Source organism: Bos javanicus, chromosome 2 (assembly GCF_032452875.1).
Source record: "Bos javanicus breed banteng chromosome 2, ARS-OSU_banteng_1.0, whole genome shotgun sequence".
NCBI lineage: Eukaryota > Metazoa > Chordata > Mammalia > Artiodactyla > Bovidae > Bos > Bos javanicus.
The window spans coordinates 88,524,971-88,544,214 of NC_083869.1; the positions used below are offsets into that span (position 1 = coordinate 88,524,971).

The 19,244-nt window shown below is 38.9% G+C and overlaps 1 protein-coding gene across 2 annotated transcripts in view; it reads right to left on the reverse strand.

The window, feature by feature from the left end:
• The window catches only part of FTCDNL1 (formiminotransferase cyclodeaminase N-terminal like), an 88,097-nt gene that overhangs the window by 67,067 nt on the left and 1,786 nt on the right, over positions 1 to 19,244 (reverse strand). For both annotated transcript variants that reach the window (XM_061380995.1, XM_061380976.1), the window contains exon 2: positions 13,525 to 13,593. The gene's annotated coding sequence lies outside the window, so the exon portion shown is untranslated. The remainder of the gene's footprint in view (positions 1 to 13,524; positions 13,594 to 19,244) is intronic.

Here is a 19,244-nt window from a genome sequence, read left to right on the forward strand (position 1 = left end):
GCCACCTCATGAGAAGAGCTGACTCATTGGAAAAGACTCTGATGCTGGGAAGGATTGGGGGCAAGAGGAGAAGGGGACGACAGAGGATGAGACGGCTGGATGGCATCACTGATTCAATGGACGTGAGTCTGAGTGAACTCTGAGTTTGTGATGGACAGGGAGGCCTGGCGTGCTACGATTCATGGGGTCGCAAAGAGTCGGACATGACTGAGCGACTGAACTGAACTGAACTGAACTATATAGTATACATTTACACTCACAGGCAGACCAGATAAGAGATTCCAAACTGCTATATGGATCAGTGCATTGGGATACTCCAATGTTCCAATGTTCACTCCAGTGTTCACTGCAGCACTATTTATAATAGCCAAGACAGAAGCAATCTGAATGTCCATCAACAAATGAATAGATAAAGATGTGGTATATACAGTTGAATATTATTCAGCCATAAAAAAGAATGAAATAATGCCATTTGTAGCAACATGAATGGACCTAGAGATGAACATACTAAGAGAAGTAAGTCCACCAGAGAAAGATAAATATCATAAGATGTCAATCATATGTGTAATCTAAAACAATGATGGAGAAGGCAATGGCACCCCACTCCAGTACTCTTGCCTGGAAACTCCCATAGATGGAGGAGCCTGGAAGGCTGCAGTCCATGGTGTTTTTAAGAGTCGGGCATGGCAGAGCGACTTCACTTTCACTTTTCACTTTCATGCATTGGAGAAAGAAATGGCAACCCACTCCAATGCACTTGCCTGGAGAATCCCAGGGACGGGGGAGCCTGGTGGGCTGCCGTCTATGGGGTCGCATACAAATGAATTTATTTTCAAAACAGAAACAGAATCACAGACATAGAAAACAAACTTATTTTTACCAAAGGAGATGGGGAGGAGGAGATAAACTAGGAGTTTGGGATTAACATATACACACTACTATATATAAAATACGTAAGCAACAAGGACCTGCTGTATAGCACATGGAACTATACTCAATGCCTTCAAATAAACTATAATGGAAAAGAATATGAAAAAGAGTGTATATATTATATATATATATATACATATACCTGAATCACTTTGCTGTATGCCAGAAACTAATACAACATTGTAAATCAACTTATAAGTCAATAAATAAATAAATAAAACCCTTAAGGAGAAAAGGAAATATTCCTAACTTTCCACAATTTACTGCACAAAAGCCAAGTCAAATTTTAGAAATTACTACTTGTTTTGGCCAACATAAAATTTTAGATGAAGGCCACCTTCCTTCTCAGGCTGTGACTTGTGGACAGCATCTTTGTTCCTCCAGTCCCATACATAAAGTCCAGAAGGATGGAGGTAGTTCATAATTTTTGAATGACAATTTGAGAAACTGATGAAGGTATATATACCCTCACCCTAGAAAAATGCACATGGTCTTTTTGTTTGTTTGGTTTCAGAGATTCACAGATTCCCTGAAGTCAACCATGGGCCCAGCTTTAAAATCCCAGTTTGAAATAGCAGTTATTAGAGATGGTTTAAAAGTTTCCTTTTTGTTCACCTTTATATTTTCCAAGATGAAAATGGATTATTTGTGTAAAACACACAAATGTTTTCTAGAAAATCACTTCGTGTCCTATGATAGTTAAAAGGTCTTGCAAAATCAATTCATTTTGTGGTAAACTTGTCGAAGACTGACAGACTTTGAATTAGAAATGTTTGTCATATAAGGCACTCAGTTTTCTCATCTGGAAAATGGAGTAATTAATATTAATTAGTCATCATGTTATATGTTAATACTTGCAAAATTCTGATAATTGTGATTTATCTTTGCTCCGTCGGAAAGTCTCTGTTATTTAGGTCGCAGTTCCCTTTCCTCTTGAAGCAGATAGAATGCCACAGCTGTTTCTTCAGCTATTCTGTTTTCTGTGAAGGAACACCTGCTTAGAATGTACCTAAGGAGTTATTTCTTTGTTTTTTGATAATTAAAGCACTGCCGTGGTGATGACTGACATCTGGATTCGCTTTTAAAGACTTCACTGTGTTTTTCTGGCTCCTAGGAGATTCATGAACCATAATGCATTAGATGGAAATGCGTTGATGTGCTTCATTTTGCAACAGCAATTTTTCTCTTGCTTTGTTACTTCCCCACTGCAATGAGTGAGAGCTGCCACTGTTACTGCTGCTAAGAGATTAAGGGAAATAAGTTGAGCTCCAGAAATTTAATATGCCATATAATGCCTGATTTATTTTGATTCTGGCTTTGACAGAATTGATGAACTCACCTGAGACTGCTTTGCAGAATCAGTATCCAGGGATTAAATTTTCTTTATAAACTGGTTCTGAAAGAATTTCTTTGAGGGACATGAAAGCCTAAGTTCTCTTAACTATTTCCAAGAGCTACAGAGAAAAACACTTGACAAAAGTATTCTAATATTATATGTAATTTCCTCAAAAGCTATATTCCTCAATCTCCAATTATAGTTCACAAAACTTTTCTGGGATATACTTTCCAGAATTATGTACTTTTATTTAAGGTGATTATAAATTACACTATTGCCTCTTCCTTGACATTCTGCTTAACCTGCTACTCAAAGGAAGCAATACTAATGATGAAATATGTATCAGTTAAGGCTCACTGTGGCAAGTAACATATGCTAATTCTTACTGAATTAGCAGAAAGGAAGTTTAACTGGCCCAATGAGGAAGTCAGAGTACTACATACTTCTGCAGCAACAAACACTAAAAGCAACTGCTGCCACTCCCACTCCCACCAAAGTGACTTCTGCCCTAGGAATTTAGCCTAACAAGCACTGCCACCCCCAAATGTCATATGCCTTTATCAGCAAATTGATTTCCAAACAGAATCTTGGCTTCCTCAAAGCTGCTAACTTCCAAATCAAAGTCTATGAAGGTGTGCTGAATGTTGAAGCCTAGGTCACATGTCTGTCCCTTTACTATGAGAGTCTGGAAATTTCGTTTTCAGAGCTTACCTTGGAGAAGCAGCACTTTAACATTAAGATTGGAAATTTCTCAAACATAAAAAATATATTCAAAATATCTTGGGAAGCTATAAAATATGAAAATAGGAGAGAATTAATATTGTTGAGAATATTTGCTAAGTGTCAGATACTTTAAATACATTATTCCCCGGGTGGCTCAGGGATAAAGAATCTGCCAGCAATACAGGAGACCTAGGTTTGATGCCTGGGTTGGGAAGATCCCAAGGAAAAGAAATGGCAATCTACTCCAGTATTCTTGCTGGGAAAATCCCATGGAAAGAGGACTCTGGTGGAGTACAGTCCATAGGGTTGCAAAGAGTCAGACACGACTGAGCACAGAAAGTTTACATTATTTAATCCACAACAAAATAGGTATTTAAACCCTGTTTTAATAATGGGAAAACTGAAGCTCAGAGAAGTTGTTATCAGCCCAGATCATTTTGTTGGTGAAATGAAGAACATAAATTTATGTCCAAGTTTCTTTCCTTCAGTAATTTTCCCTGTCTCACAATGTATCTCTGATTTCCATTTCACAACTTCTAACTCAGATGTAGGCAGTGGTGTACTAACTGGGGCAGAGGGGAGAGAGGAAACTATCAGCTCTGAGAGCATATAATATGGGATGCATTAGCTGAAAGAAAAATTTAAAGACAATAATCAGATCAGATCAGATCAGTCGCTCAGTCGTGTTCGACAATAATAAAACCAACTAAAAATAGGTCTACTTTTTTATTACCATTGTCATTATGTGACAGCAGTTCTCAGGAATGTCAGCAATAAAATATTACTTCTTGGTGAGGTGAACCATTCCCTACTCCGTTATTCAATCAGTATATATATAAGAAGACTTCAACTGAATTTGAAGTTTTTTTTAAAAGAGGAGGATGTTTAGAACTTGTCACCGAAGTGGCATAAACAGTTTCATGTTCCTAGAGTAGACCATAAAAGGGACATTTAACACATGATATATCTAAGTACCTATCTTTCAACATTATTTCAAAAAAATCTAAGTTCTAATTTTCATTTTCAGAGTATATCTCGTTCAAGTTTGGCAATGTGAGCAGGAGCTCTTTTATCTACTAGAAGCGGACTCTGATAATAAGGCAGAACCTCCTCAGCAAGTTCCTTTGGCAATAGAGGCTCTTTTGGCCAGGAGGCTATTGGTGATGAGGAGGGAGATGGATTCTAGTAATTTATACAGTAGATTAGGAAGGAGTATCTCTTCAAAATATCAGGACAAAGATACTGCTTAGATGAATCCCCAGGTATAGAGAACTTGAGATCTTAAAGAATTACACTATCCCATCACCAAGTCTTATACATTCCACACTTGATCTTAGCCAAAAGGCCGAGAAGCAATATAAATTCTATCTCCTAAACATCTCTCAAATTAAGTCCTCTTTTCTCCTTGGACTGCTGCTGCTGCCTGCTAAGTCGCTTCAGTCGTGTCCGACTCTGTGCAACCCCATAGACAGCAGCCTACCAGGCTCCCCTGTCCTTGGGATTCTCCAGGCAAGAACACTGGAGTGGGTTGCCATTTCCTTCTCCAATGCATGAAAGTGAAAAGTGAAAGTGAAGTCGCTCAGTTGTGTCCGACTCTAGCAACCCCATGGACTGCAGCCCACCAGGCTCCTCCGTCCATGGGATTTTCCAGGCAAGAGTACTGGAGTGGGGTGCCATTGCCTTCTCTGCTCCTTGGACTATTCAGATCCAAATACTATACAGCCTAGACTACTGTAACATTCTGCTAGCTGGTCTTCCTTCCTGTCATTAGTCTCAGCCAATTCCGATTTATTACCCACATAACTGTCAGCATGATCCATCTGCATGAATGAGATCATGACAGATCCTTGTTTGAAACCTTATACTGAATTTCATGTCCTTCATGCTTCCTTTTTTGCAAGACTCAGACATTTCCTCAGCATGCAGCCCTTCTCTGCTTCTTTGGCGTCATTCTTTGCCATCCTTTAACTCAATCACTATGGTATAGCTAATCTGAACTACATGCACACCAAATGTGTTATGATCTCTTAGGCCTTTCTGCTATTCCATATATTGCTAGTCAAGATCCTAACTCTTATCTGTTGTCCTCTGATAAGTCTTCTCTCCTTCCCAAACTCAAACTGTATTAAGTACTCCACACTCCATACTCCATCACACAGTATGAGAGGTTTACTTTCAAAACAGAACTTAAATTACAGAAAAGTAACTGCTTCCCTGGTGGCTCAGCTGGTAAAGAATCCACTTGCAATGCGGGAGACCTGGGCTTCCCTGGATTGGGAAAATCCCCTGGAGAAGGGAAAGGCTACGCACTCGAGTATTCTGGCCTGGAGAATACCATGGACTATAGTCCATGGGGTCACAAAGAGTTGGAAACAACTGAGCGACCTTCACTTTCAACTGCCTTCTGATCTGGCTTCTACTACTCTGTACTTTTTTTTTTTTCTTAAGGCAGTGGCCATGTCTTTTATCTTTGCCACTCCAGCATTCAGTGCGATTCTTGGTATAGATATTATATACTCAACGAATATTTTTAAATGAATGCCAGGTTCTATATACTAGACAAGCTGTCGAGGAGGTGGTGGTCTAGTAGTAACAATAAATTAAATTCACATAACTAAACACAAGGCATATAGATGTGCCATAAGTGAGGTTTAAAAGAAATGCTTTGGTTATTTTAAGGAGAAAGTTCTCAATTCCAATTTTAGTGTGAAGTTGGGATACAAAATGGAGAAGGGTCAAGGGAGAAGAGTCATTTGAGATGAATTTTGACAAAAGGAATTTTAATACTTGGAGATGTAGCAAGTATAGGAATAGGTTAGGTCACATACTGACATATTAAAGCAGAGAGGGTAATATAAAATCATAGAGCAGTCCAACTGAGCAAGTAAGAATACTGGGGGGAAAAAGCTGGAGAAGTAGGTCAGGCTTTAAATGTTGGCTGAGAACTCAGTATTTAATTTAGAAGACAACTATAGTATAATTGGGCTTCCCAGTTAAAGGCAGTAATTAGCAGAAGAAAGACTATTAGAGCAATTGTAATAGTCCGAGTAAGGAGTAACAAGGTCCTCTTTGACAGATAATACAATATAGACAGGCAGAGTCTGGATCACTTATAAGTGGTATGATTTTGAACATGTTACTTAAACTGGCAAACCCCAAGTTTCCTCGTTTATTTCAAAAGACTGCTGTGGTTAAATTTATGTAAAGAGATTAGCACAGTGCTTGGCATGTACCAAGTGTTTGAATTAATCAGTGATATTTCAGCAGGAACTGATAAAAATTCAACTCAAATCAGCATAAGAAATTAAGGGAAATTATTAAAAAGCTATTGACAAGCTCAATAGAATGGGACGAAGAGCCCAGAAATAGAACAACACAAATATAGTCAAAATATTCTTTGACAAAGGATCAAGACAATACAATGGAGAAAAGATAATCTTTTCAACAAACGGTGCCCGCACAACTGTATATCCATATATTTAAAAAATGAATTTATACACAGATCTTATACCTGACACAAAAATTAACTCAAAAGATATCATAGTCATATATGTAAAATGTAAAACAGTAAAATTCCTTGAAGATAACATACAAGAAAGTCTAGGTGACCTTGGGTTTGGCAATGACTTTTAAGAAACAGTTCATGAAAGAAAAAATTAATAAGTTGGATTTCACTAAAATTTAAAACTTCTTCATTGTGAAAGACACTATTAACAGAATGAAAGACAATCCATAGGCTGGGAGAAAATCTTTGCCAAATACATATCTGGTAAAGGATTTGTATCCAAAATGTATATAGAACTCTTACAACTCAGCAATAAGAAAAAAAAAAAAAAACATGGCAAGTAAGCATATGGAAAGACACTCAACATATGTCATCAGAGAATTGCAAAACGAAACAATGAGATGCCATTACACGTCTATTAGAATGGCTAAAAGCCAAAACACCGACGATACCAAATGCTGGTGAGAATGTCGAGCAACAGGAATTCTCATTCACTGCTAGTAGGAATGCAAAAATAGTAGTCATTTTGGAAGACAGTTGGCAGCTTCTTACAAAACTAAACATACTCTTAGCATATGATCCATCAACCCTATATGCCTTGGTATTTACCGAAATTACTTGGAAAATTGACGTCCATGCAAAAACCTCTACACAAGTATTTATAGTAGTTTTATTCATAATTGCCAAAACTTGGAAGCAATCAAGATGTTCTTCAATAAGTAAATGGATAAAGAATCTGTGGTACAGCAATACAATGGATTAGTCAGCAATAAAAAGAAATGAGCTATTAAGCCACAAAAAAAAAACATGGAGGAAACTTGAATACATATTGCTAAGTGAAAAAAGTTAATCTGAAAAGCCTACATACTAGATGATTTCAACTACATGACATACTGGAAAGGGCAAAACTATAGAGACAACAGAAAGAACAGAGATTTCCAATAGTTCTGGGGGAGGGAGGAAAGGAAGGATAAAATAACTGGAGTATAGGAGATATTTAGAGTAGTGAAACTATACAGTTTGTTACTACAATGGTGGACACATGACATATATATCTAACAAAATCCACAAATATAACAGACAAAAGTTGAACCATAATAAAACTACAAACAAGTAATTAACACTATTGGCTCATCAATTGTAACAAATATACCATTGTAATGGAAGATGTAATTACTACCATAATAAAACTAGAGTTGTGGGGAGGGGGAATATGGGAACTCTCTACACTTTCCATTCAGTTTTTCTGTAAATATAAAACTTTTCTAAAAATTAAGTTATAAATTTAAAAATTCACTAAGCAGGGACTTTCTTGGCAAGACTCCACACTCCCAATGTAGGGGGCAAGGGTTTGAGATCCCTGGTTGGGGAAGATCCTGCATGCCATGGAGTCAAAAAAAGTAATATATATAAAATATAAATAATATATATAAAATTCATGCATTTTAATAAAATATGAAAAAGTTGTTCTTAAAAAAGGCTAGTGAGGTAATTCCCAGAAACAAAGGTGGCCCAGGACCTCAGGGACTAAAACTAAGATGTGATTCTCTTTGCTTTCTTTTGCTTTCATTCTCTGGTAAGTAAGGACTTTCTTCACATAAAAGGAATAATGACATTTCCTTTCCTCTGCAAAAAAATGCCTAGATGGATTTCGGAGGCTGGTGGCAGTGTGGGGAATCCAGAATATTAATTCAATTACAATTAAATTGAACCCTTGAAATATGGTGACTTATGTTATGTGATAGCAAACAACTGGCAAAACTATTGCCTGCAGTAAGATAAAAATTAGCCCAATGAAATTTTTTTTTAAATTGAACTTACATCCAAGCAGTTGTAGAAGTAATAACAGAGAGATCCCATATATCATTTGCTCAAGTTCCCCTAAAAATAACTAAAGGTAACATCTTGTACAACTATTCTTTGTTCTGAAGTCTATTTTACTTGATATTCATATTGCCTTTATTGCTTTAACACCCCAAAAAGATGTCCTTTCATTATGAGAGAGTCATTTCCTAGGCAAGTTGATAAGAAGTCTAGGGGTCCCCAAGGAGAGAGGGGTCTGGAATTCTCAAGGAGGAAGAAAGGACAAACTTTTTTTCCTTCTATATTCTTTACGATTATGTAACAATAATGTATCCTGCCTGAGGACAGTCTCTGGATTAAACCTTCTGGCTAATCCTGTTAATTTAAAATGTAAATTATGGGAGTAGCTCTGGTGAGGTCTTTCAGTCAGTTCAGTTCAGTTCAGTCGCTCAGTCCTGTCCAACTCTTTCCAACCTCATGCACGGCAGGCCTCCCTGTCCATCACCAACTCCCAGAGTTCACTCAAACTCATGTCCATCGAGTCAGTGATGCCATCGACTCGGAGAAACCCTCTCAAGTCGAGATCCAGCCATCTCATCCTCTGTCGTCCCCTTCTCCTCCTGCCCCCAATCCCTCCCAGCATCAGAGTCTTTTCCAATGAGTCAACTCTTCGCATGAGGTGGCCAAAGTACTGGAGTTTCAGCTTTAGCATCATTCCTTCCAAGGAAATCTCAGGGCTGATCTCCTTCAGAATGGACTGGTTGGATCTCCTTGCAGTCCAAGGGATTCTCAAGAGTCTTCTCCAACACCACAGTTCAAAAGCATCAATTCTTCAACGCTCAGCTTTCTTCACAGTCCAACTCTCACATCCATACATGACCACTGGAAAAACCATAGCCTTGACTAGACGGACCTTTGTTGGCAAAGTAATGTCTCTGCTTTTCAATATGCTATCTACTACTACTACTACTACTACTAAGTCGCTTCAGTCGTGTCTGACTCTGTGCGACCCCATGGACTGCAGCACACCAGGTTTCTCCATCTATAGGATTCTCCAGGCAAGAACACTGGAGTGGGTTGCCATTTCCTTCTCCAAATATGCTATCTAGGTTGGTCATAACTATTCTTCCAAGGAGTAAGCATCTTTTAATTTCATGGCTGCAGTCACCATCTGCAGTGATTTTGGAGCCCCCCAAAATAAAGTCTGACACTGTTTCTACTGTTTCCCCATCTATTTCCCATAAAGTGATGGGACCAGATGCCATGATCTTAGTTTTCTGAATGTTGAGATTTAAGCCGACTTTTTCACTCTCCTCTTTCACCTTCATCAAGAGGCTTTTTAGTTCCTCTTCACTTTCTGCCATAAGGGTGGTGTCATCTGCATATCTGAGGTTATTGATATTTCTCCCGGCATTCTTGATTCCAGCTTGTGCTTCTTCCAGTCCAGCGTTTCTCATGATGTACTCTGCATAGAAGTTAAATAAGCAGGGTGACAATATACAGCCTTGACGTACTCCTTTTCCTATTTGGAACCAGTCTGTTGTTCCATGTCCAGTTCTAACTGTTGCTTCCTGACCTGCATATAGGTTTCTCAAGAGGCAGGTCAAGTGCTCTGGTATTCCCATCTTTTGAAGAATTTTCCACAGTTTATTGTGATCCACACAGTCAAAGGCTTTGGCATAGTCAATAAAGCAGAAATAGATGTTTTTCTGGAACTCTCTTGCTTTTTCCATGATCCAGTGGATGTTGGCAATTTGATCTCTGGTTCTTCTGCCTTTTCTAAAATCAGCTTGAACATCTGGAAGTTCACGGTTCACGTACTGCTGAAGCCTGGCTTGGAGAATTTTGAGCATTACTTTACTAGCGTGTGAGATGAATGCAATTGTGCAGTAGTTTGAGCATTCTTTGGCATTGCCTTTCTTTGGGATTGGAATGAAAACTGACCTTTTCCAGTCCTGTGGCCACTCTGAGTTTTCCAAATTTGCTGGCATATTGAGTGCAGCACTTTCACAGCATCATCTTTCAGGAGTTGAAATAGCTCCACTGGAATTCCATCACCTCCACTAGCTTTGTTCGTAGTGATGCTTTCTAAGGCCCACTTGACTTCACATTCCAGGATGTCTGGGTCTAGGTGAGTGATTACACCATCATGATTATCTCGGTCGTGAGATCTTTTTTGTACAGTTCTTCTGTGTATTCTTGCCACCTCTTCTTAATATCTTCTGCTTCTGTTAGGTCCATACCATTTCTGTCGTTTATCAAGCCCATTGTTGCATGAAATGTTCCCTTGGTATCTCTAATTTTCTTGAAGAGATCTCTAGTCTTTCCCATTCTGTCGTTTTCCTCTATTTCTTTGCATTGATCACTGAGGAAGGCTTTCTTATCTCTTCTTGCTATTCTTTGGAACTCTGCATTCAGATGTGTATATCTGTCCTTTTCTCCTTTGCTTTTTGCTTCTCTTCTTTTCACAGCTATTTGTAAGGCCTCCTCAGACAGCCATTTTGCTTTTTTGCATTTCTTTTCCGTGGGGATGGTCTTGATCCCTGTCTCCTGTACAATGTCATGAACATCCGTCCATAGTTCATCAGGCACTCTATCAGATCTCGTCCCTTAAATCTATTTCTCACTTTCACTGTATAATCATAAGGTATTTGATTTAGGTCATACCTGAATGGTCTAGTGGTTTTCCTTACTTTCTTCAATTTCAGCGTGAATTTGGCAATAAGGAGTTCATGATCTGAGCCACAGTCAGCTCCTGGTCTTGTTTTTGTTGACTGTATAGAGCTCCTCAATCTTTGGCTGCAAAGAATATAATCAATCTGATTTCGGTGTTGACCATCTGGTGATGTCCATGTGTACCATCTTCTCTTGTGTTGTTGGAAGAGGGTATTTGCTATGACCAGTGCATATAATCATTAGTACAGAGCTTAAGGAAAAACAAAGATGGTAAAGCATTTGCCTACAATGCGGGAAACCCGGGTTCAATCCCTGGGTCGGGAAGATACTCTGGAAAAGGAAATGGCAACCCACTCCAGTACTCTTGCCTGGAAAATGCCATGGACGGAGAAGCCTGGTAGGCTACAGTCCATGGGGTCACAAAGAGTTGGACATGACTGAGCAACTTCACTTCACTTAAGGAAAAACATACCTTTGAGCAAAATGAGCTGTTTTCTTGTATAATCATAAACTCTGGGCTTAAAGAAAGTTAGTCTTGAAGATGGTTGTCATAACAACTCAGAGTTTAAGAAAAAACGTCTGATGTGACTAAGCTAGGACAAAGCAATATAGAAAAAACGTTTGTCCCTTTTACCTTGAGAACCCTGGACCCCTTTTTCTTTTCCTTGAGGGCCCTGGACTCCTTATCAACCTACCTAAGAATTAGCTCTCTCAATGGTAGCTATCACTTTCCTGGGGCTGGAGATGGAGAGGCTAGAAACAGAGCCATGTGTAAGCTGGGGATTGTCCTATGCTCAGTGGGTGTCACTACCTATTGGGGCAGTATAGGGTCCCAATGTGTAGAAGCCCTGAGGATTAGGTCTGAGCTGATTTTGTTCCTTCTAAGCATAAGATCTCTCCCCTCCTGGTAACAGCACCTTTGTCTCAGAGGGAAGGAGAGCTGAAGCAAGACGGGCCAGAGTGAATACCTAGTGCTATGTAGGTCTTTAATCTCTTTCAGCAATGTTTTATAGCTTTCAGTATACAAGTTTTTACTTTATTTATTAAGTTCAGTTCAGTTCAGTTGCTCAGTCGTGTCTGACTCTTTGCGACCCCATGAATTGCAGCACGCCAGGCCTCCCTGTCCATCACCAACTCCTGGAGTTCACTCAAACTCACGTCCATCGAGTTAGTGATGCCATCCAGCCATCTCATCCTCTGTCATCCCCTTCTCCTGCCCCCAATCCCTAAATATTTTATTCTTTTTGATGCTATTATAAGTGGAATTATTTTTTTAATTTCATTTTTAGATTATTCATTGCTAGTGTAGAGCAATACAATTAATTGTTGTATATTGATCTTACATCTTGCAACCTTGCTGAACTTTATTATTTCTATTATTTTTTAGTGTATTCCTTAGGACTTTTGATATACAAGATCACATCATCTGCATGGTATTACTTCTTCCCTTCCAATATGGATGGCTTTTACCTCTTTTTCTTATCTGTCTCTGCTTAAGCCTCTAGTACAATGTTGATTGTTGTGTGTTAGTACCTCAGTCATGTCCAACTCTTTGCAATCTCATGGTCTGTAGCCCAGCAGGCTTCTCTGTCCATGGAACTCTCCAGGCAAGAATACTGGAGTGAGTAGGCATTTCCTTCTCCAGGGGATCTCCCTGACCCAGGGATGAAACCCAGGTCTCCTACACTGCAGGCAGATTCTTTGCCATCTGATCCACAAGGGAAGCACAAAGTCAGTTAGAAATGGTAAAAGACATCTTTACCATGCTTGTGTTCTTAGGGGGCAAATATTCAATCTTTCCATTAAAAATGATGTTAGTTATGGGTTTTTCACAGATGTCCTTTATCAGGTGGAAGAACCTATTGAGGTTCTATTTTGTTGAGTTCTTTCAAATGCTGTCTCTGGGTCTACTAATACGATCAAGTAATTTTTGCTTTTTATTCTATTGATATGGATTATAATGTTAATTGAACTTCTGTGACAAAGATTGAGAAATGCTGCATAGGAATGCTCTGATGTATTCAGCTTATAATGATTCAAGTGTTAATTTATATTTCCTTTTGATTTTATTACTAAGGTAAAGCAGAATAGAAATTTAATAAAGATTGTAACCTTGCTGAAAAAAAAAATGTGAAAACAATCTTGCATTGCTGGGACAAATTCTACTTTGTCAAGGTGTTTAATTCTTTATTGTATGTTGCTGGATTTGGCTTCCAAGTATTTTGTGGAAGATTTATTATGTTTCTAACTGATATTTCCCATCCTCTTCATAGTAGGTAAAGTACAATGCATGCAAATATGGTCAGCCAAATCATTGCATTTGAGAGTTCACTGAGTGTTAAAGATAATTCTTAAGGTCCTGACATGTAGCAATTTGTATTTCGCTAAAGCTTGGATTTTGCCATGTACATGTTTAAATCATATGCTACAAGTGTCACTTAACTAGGAAGATTAGTCAAAAAATAAGCTTTCAAATTCCCAAATAGTTTTATCCTCTAATCTTGTTTTATCGGGCATTTGGCGGGCAAAATTATATGCTAGAGTTCCATACCTCATGTGAAGTTCATTCCTCTCAATGTCCAGTTTTGGTAGAAGCTTATTAAAACACACCAAAAAACACCTGTCCAAAACCAAGAAAAATTGAAAAGAATTAAAACATTTATTGGAATCTCTCAAAAAATATCAGATGGGATCCAATTCAAATTCCAACAACAAAAAAACTTGTTAAAATCATCATCCCTCTCCCATTCCTTTCCATTAAATTCCTCACAGGAACCAATTTTAAGATTTCCAGTATCCATTCATTTTACCTTTTAGTAAAAAAATAGCACATATGTGGCCCACAGCCCAAATTTGGCCTATGCATACATTTAATTTGATACATGTTTTAAAAATAAATTTAATTTGTTGTCAACATTGGTAAATTGAGAAACGATACATAAAAATCTGATATATCTGATGTCCCTTGAAAAATCTGAAAGTTTGGCTAAATGTTGCCTTCATTTTATAACTGGTGGGTGGTAAACAGTGACTGCCTCCTTCAAATATGACATGTCCTTTCAATCTGCTACTGTCTTTACCACTCCCTATTATATTACAGAGGGTCAGTTTTATCATTTATGATGTAGGCCTATCCTCTGTAGACACTGGAGTTTGTGACCTTTTAATGCTGTCATTTTCAATGTAAATTAGTTTTTCTAGGATTCCTTTCAATTTTGCAACTTTTTCTATTTATTATATAAGTTATAAAACAAAAGTTCTGAGAGCCCAAAGGACTGCTTGAGAACTGTCAAGAGTCCAGAGATGAGCCATGGCCTTCTGGGCACTATAAGCATAATAAAATCCTTGTAGAGATCTCTATCTGTTAGAAAGGAGGGGTAAACTCAAACAACTGGTTACAGTAGCTTTGTATATGTAAGACATCTAGCGAAAAAGGAAAGTGCAGCTCTCAGAAAGAGTAAAGAGAAAGTAGGGCTGTCTGTGCCCATGATTGTTAGGAAAGTTGTTGCTGTTTAGTCACTAAGTTGTGACCAACTCTTTTGAGATCCCATAGACTGTTGCCTGCCAGGGTCCTCTGTGCCATAGGATTTCCTAGGCAAGAATACTGGAATGGGTTGCCATTTCCCTCTCCAGGGGATCTTCCCAACCCAGGGATTGAGCCACATCTCCTGCATTGGTAGGTAGATTCTTTTTTTTTTTTAATTTTATTTTATTTTTAAACTTTACATAATTGTATTAGTTTTGCCAAATATCAAAATGAATCCGCCACAGGTATACATGTGTTCCCCATCTTGAACCCTCCACCCTCCTCCCTCCCCATACCATCCCTCTGGGCCGTCCCAGTGCACTAGCCCCAAGCATCCAGTACCGTGCATCGAACCTGGACTGGTAAGTAGATTCTTGACTACTGAGCCACCTGGGAACCCCCTGTTAGAAAAGTACATGTGTGCTAAGTCACTTCAATTGTGTCCAACTCTTTGTGACCCCATGGACTGTAGCCTGCCAGGCTCCTCTATCCATGGGATTTTCCAGGCAAGAATACTGGAGTGGGTTCCCATTTCCTAGACCCAGGGTTCCAGGGATCAACTCAAGACTCTTATGTCTCCTGCAACAGCAGATAGGTTCCTTATAACTGGTACTACCTGGTTAGAAAAGTAGTGATTTACAAAATACAAAAAAAGAAGAGGGGATGGAGAAAGAAAATAGGTATTACAGTAATATTAATGGGACCTATGAGAAGGAATTACAATGTTAATGACTTACCTTAAATGACATAATTCATACAGACATATGATGGAGAGTTATTACTTTTTCCAGAAGTGGCTCCTGTAGGGTTGTGTAAATTTTTGACTGTGGGGGGAAAATCTTGTGCTTACTTTAGTTTGTTTCTTTATTCTGCCCTTTAAATCTTTATTTATATTTCTCATAGACTTTAATTACCATAGAGTTACTGAAACAACTGTATATTTAATGGTTACTACAATTAATATTCTTTCTAAAACATAAGAACTCCCCATCCCTATCAAGAGTGACAAGACAATTAAAAGGTCAATCTAAAAATAAGAGCAAAAAAGTTAAAATTTGCATTTGGAGAACATGAACATGTTTGGGCTTTTGGATTATATTTCAGTACCTTCTACCTAACAAGAGATAGTAACGTGATTCACAGAATAGGATGGATGCTGATGGCCAAAATATGGTTCAGTTCAGTTCAGTTCAGTCGCTCAGTCGTGTCCGACTCTTTGCGACCCCATGAATCACAGCACGCCAGACCTCCCTGTCCATCACCAACTCCCCAAGTTGACTCAGACTCATGTCCAATGAGTCAGTGATGCCATCCAGCCATCTCATCTTCTGTCGTCCCCTTCTCCTCCTGCTCCAAATCCCTCCCAGCATCAGAGTCTTTTCCAATGAGTCAACTCTTCGCATGAGGTGGCCAAAGTATTGCAGTTTCAGCTTTAGCCTCAGTCTGTTCAGAGAACACCCAGGACTGATCTCCTTTAGAATGGACTAGTTGGATCTCCTTGCAGTCCAAGGGACTCTCAAGAGTCTTCTCCAACACCACAGTTCAAAAGCATCAATTCTTCAACGCTCAGCTTTCTTTACAGTCCAACTCTCACATCCATACATGACCACTGGAAAAACCATAGCCTTGACTAGACGGACCTTTGTTGGCAAAGTAATGTCTCTGCTTTTGAATATGCTATCTAGGTTGGTCATTACTTTCCTTCCAAGGAGTAAGCGTCTTTTAATTTCATGGCTGCAGTCACCATCTGCAGTGATTTTGGAGCCCCCCAAAATAAAGTCTGACACTGTTTCCACTGTTTCCCTATCTAATTCCCATGAAGTGATAGGACCAGATGCCATGATCTTCGTTTTCTGAATGTTGAGTTTTAAGCCAACTTTTTCATTCTGCTCTTTCACCTTCATCAAGAGGCTTTTTAGTTCCTCTTCACTTTCTGCCATAAGGGTGGTGTCATCTGCATATCTGAGGTTATTGATATTTCTCCTGGCATTCTTGATTCCAGCTTGTGCTTCTTCCAGTCCAGCGTTTCTCATGATGTACTCTGCATAGAAGTTAAATAAGCAGGGTGACAATATACAGCCTTGACGTACTCCTTTTCCTATTTGGAACCAGTCTGTTGTTCCATGTCCAGTTCTAACTGTTGCTTCCTGACCTGCATATAGGTTTCTCAAGAAGCAGGTCAGGTGCTCTGGTATTCCCATCTTTTGAAGAATTTTCCACAGTTTATTGTGATCCACACAGTCAAAGGCTTTGACATAGTCAATAAAGCAGAAATGGATGTTTTTCTGGAACTCTCTTGCTTTTTCCATGATCCAGCGGATGTTGGCAATTTGATCTCTGGTTCCTCTGCCTTTTCTAAAACCAGCTTGAAATATGGTTATATACTCATTATTATATAATTAGCCTCTGCTTCATTTTAACAAGCAATAGATAGATTTATTTAGTAATAATAAATACTTTTGATTGGTCACACTATTATGATGTCTTGTGGAACTCAATAATTTAGAGTAGGCTAGCATATTACACTGCTATTAAGTTACTTACATGTGGAAGTATATATGAAAATTACATTTTATCATTTGCTCATTTGTGCTATTTCAAGGCTTTTAATACTTGATATATAGAGTAAAGAAAACAGTATGTGTGCTCAAGCATACACATATATAGACTCAGAACAGTTAATATATGAAATGACTAGTTCAATCCCTGGTCTATAGTATGCCTCAATAAGTGTTGGCTGTAATATTTTAAATTCTCACTAATATTCTCTCCCACAAGATTTTTTAGAGTTCCTTGCCTCACAAGCACTTGAGTTTAGAATACTGGACTCTCCCTTCCCTTCTCTGTCTTTAGCATACATTTGGCCAAACCTTATTCATACATAGAGCTTTCCTGGTGGCTCAGTAGTAAAGAATCCACCTGCCAACGCAAGAGACTCCGGTTCGATCCCTGAGTCAGGAAGATCACCTGAAGAAGAAAATGGCAAACAACCCCAGGATTCTTGTCTGGAAAATCCCATGGGCAGAGGAGGCTGGTAGGTTACAGTCAGTGGTGTCCCAAAGAGTTGGACACAACTTAGTGACTAAACAACAATAGCAATTTATTTATACACAACTGGCCACAGATTAATATATCCCCATGGAAAAGAAATGCAAAAAAGCAAAATGGCTGTCTGAGGAGGCCTTACAAATAGCTGTGAAAAGAAGAGAAGTGAAAAGCAAAGGAGAAAACAAAAGATATAAGCATCTGAATGCAGAGTTAAAAAGAATAGCAAGAAGAGATAACAAAGCCTTCCTCAGCGATCAATGCAAAGAAATAGAGGAAAACAACAGAATGGGAAAGACTAGAGATCTCTTCAAGAAAATTAGAGATACCAAGGGAACATTTCATGCAAAAATGGGCTCAATAAAGGACAGAAATGGTATGGACCTAACAGAAGCAGAAGATATTAAGAAGAGGTGGCAAGAATACACAGAAGAACTGTACAAAAAAGATCTTCACGACCCAGATAATCAGGATGGTGTGATCACTCATCTAGACCCAGACATCCTGGAATGTGAAGTCAAGTGGGCCTTAGAAAGCATCACTACGAACAAAGCTAGTGGAGGTGATGGAATTCCAGTTGAGCTATTTCAACTCCTGAAAGATGATGCTGTGAAAGTGCTGCACTCAATATGCCAGCAAATTTGGAAAACTCAGAGTGGCCACAGGACTGGAAAAGGTCAGTTTTCATTCCAATCCCAAAGAAAGGCAATGCCAAAGAATGCTCAAACTACTGCACAATTGCACTCATCTCACACACTACTAAAATTCTCCAAGCCACGCTTCAGCAATACGTGAACCGTGAACTTCCAGATGTTCAAGCTGATTTTAGAAAAGGCAGAGGAACCAGAGATCAAATTGCCAACATCCACTGGATCATGGAAAAAGCAGGAGAGTTCCAGAAAAACATCCATTTCTGCTTTATTGACTATGTCAAAGCCTTTGACTGTGTGGATCACAATAAACTGTGGAAAATTCTGAAAGAGATGGGAATACCAGAGCACCTGACCTGCTTCTTGAGAAACCTATATGCAGGTCAGGAAGCAACAGTTAGAACTGGACATGGAACAACAGACTGGTTCCAAATAGAAAAAGGAGTACGTCAAGGCTGTATATTGTCACCCTGCTTATTTAACTTCTATGCAGAGTACATCATGAGAAACGCTGGACTGGAAGAAGCACAAGCTGGAATCAAGAATGCCGGGAGAAATATCAATAACCTCAGATATGCAGATGACACCACCCTTATGGCAGAAAGTGAAGAGGAACTAAAAAGCCTCTTGATGAAGGTGAAAGAGCAGAATGAAAAAGTTGGCTTAAAACTCAACATTCAGAAAACGAAGATCATGGCATCTGGTCCTATCACTTCATGGGAATTAGATAGGGAAACAGTGGAAACAGTGTCAGACTTTATTTTGGGGGGCTCCAAAATCACTGCAGATGGTGACTGCAGCCATGAAATTAAAAGACGCTTACTCCTTGGAAGGAAAGTTATGACCAACCTAGATAGCATATTCAAAAGCAGAGACATTACTTTGCCAACAAAGGTCCATCTAATCAAGGCTATGGTTTTTCCAGTAGTCATGTATGGATGTGAGAGTTGGACTGTGAAGAAAGCTGAGCGTTGAAGAATTGATGCTTTTGAACTGTGGTGTTGGAGAAGACTCTTGAGAGTCCCTTGGACTGCAAGGAGATCCAACTAG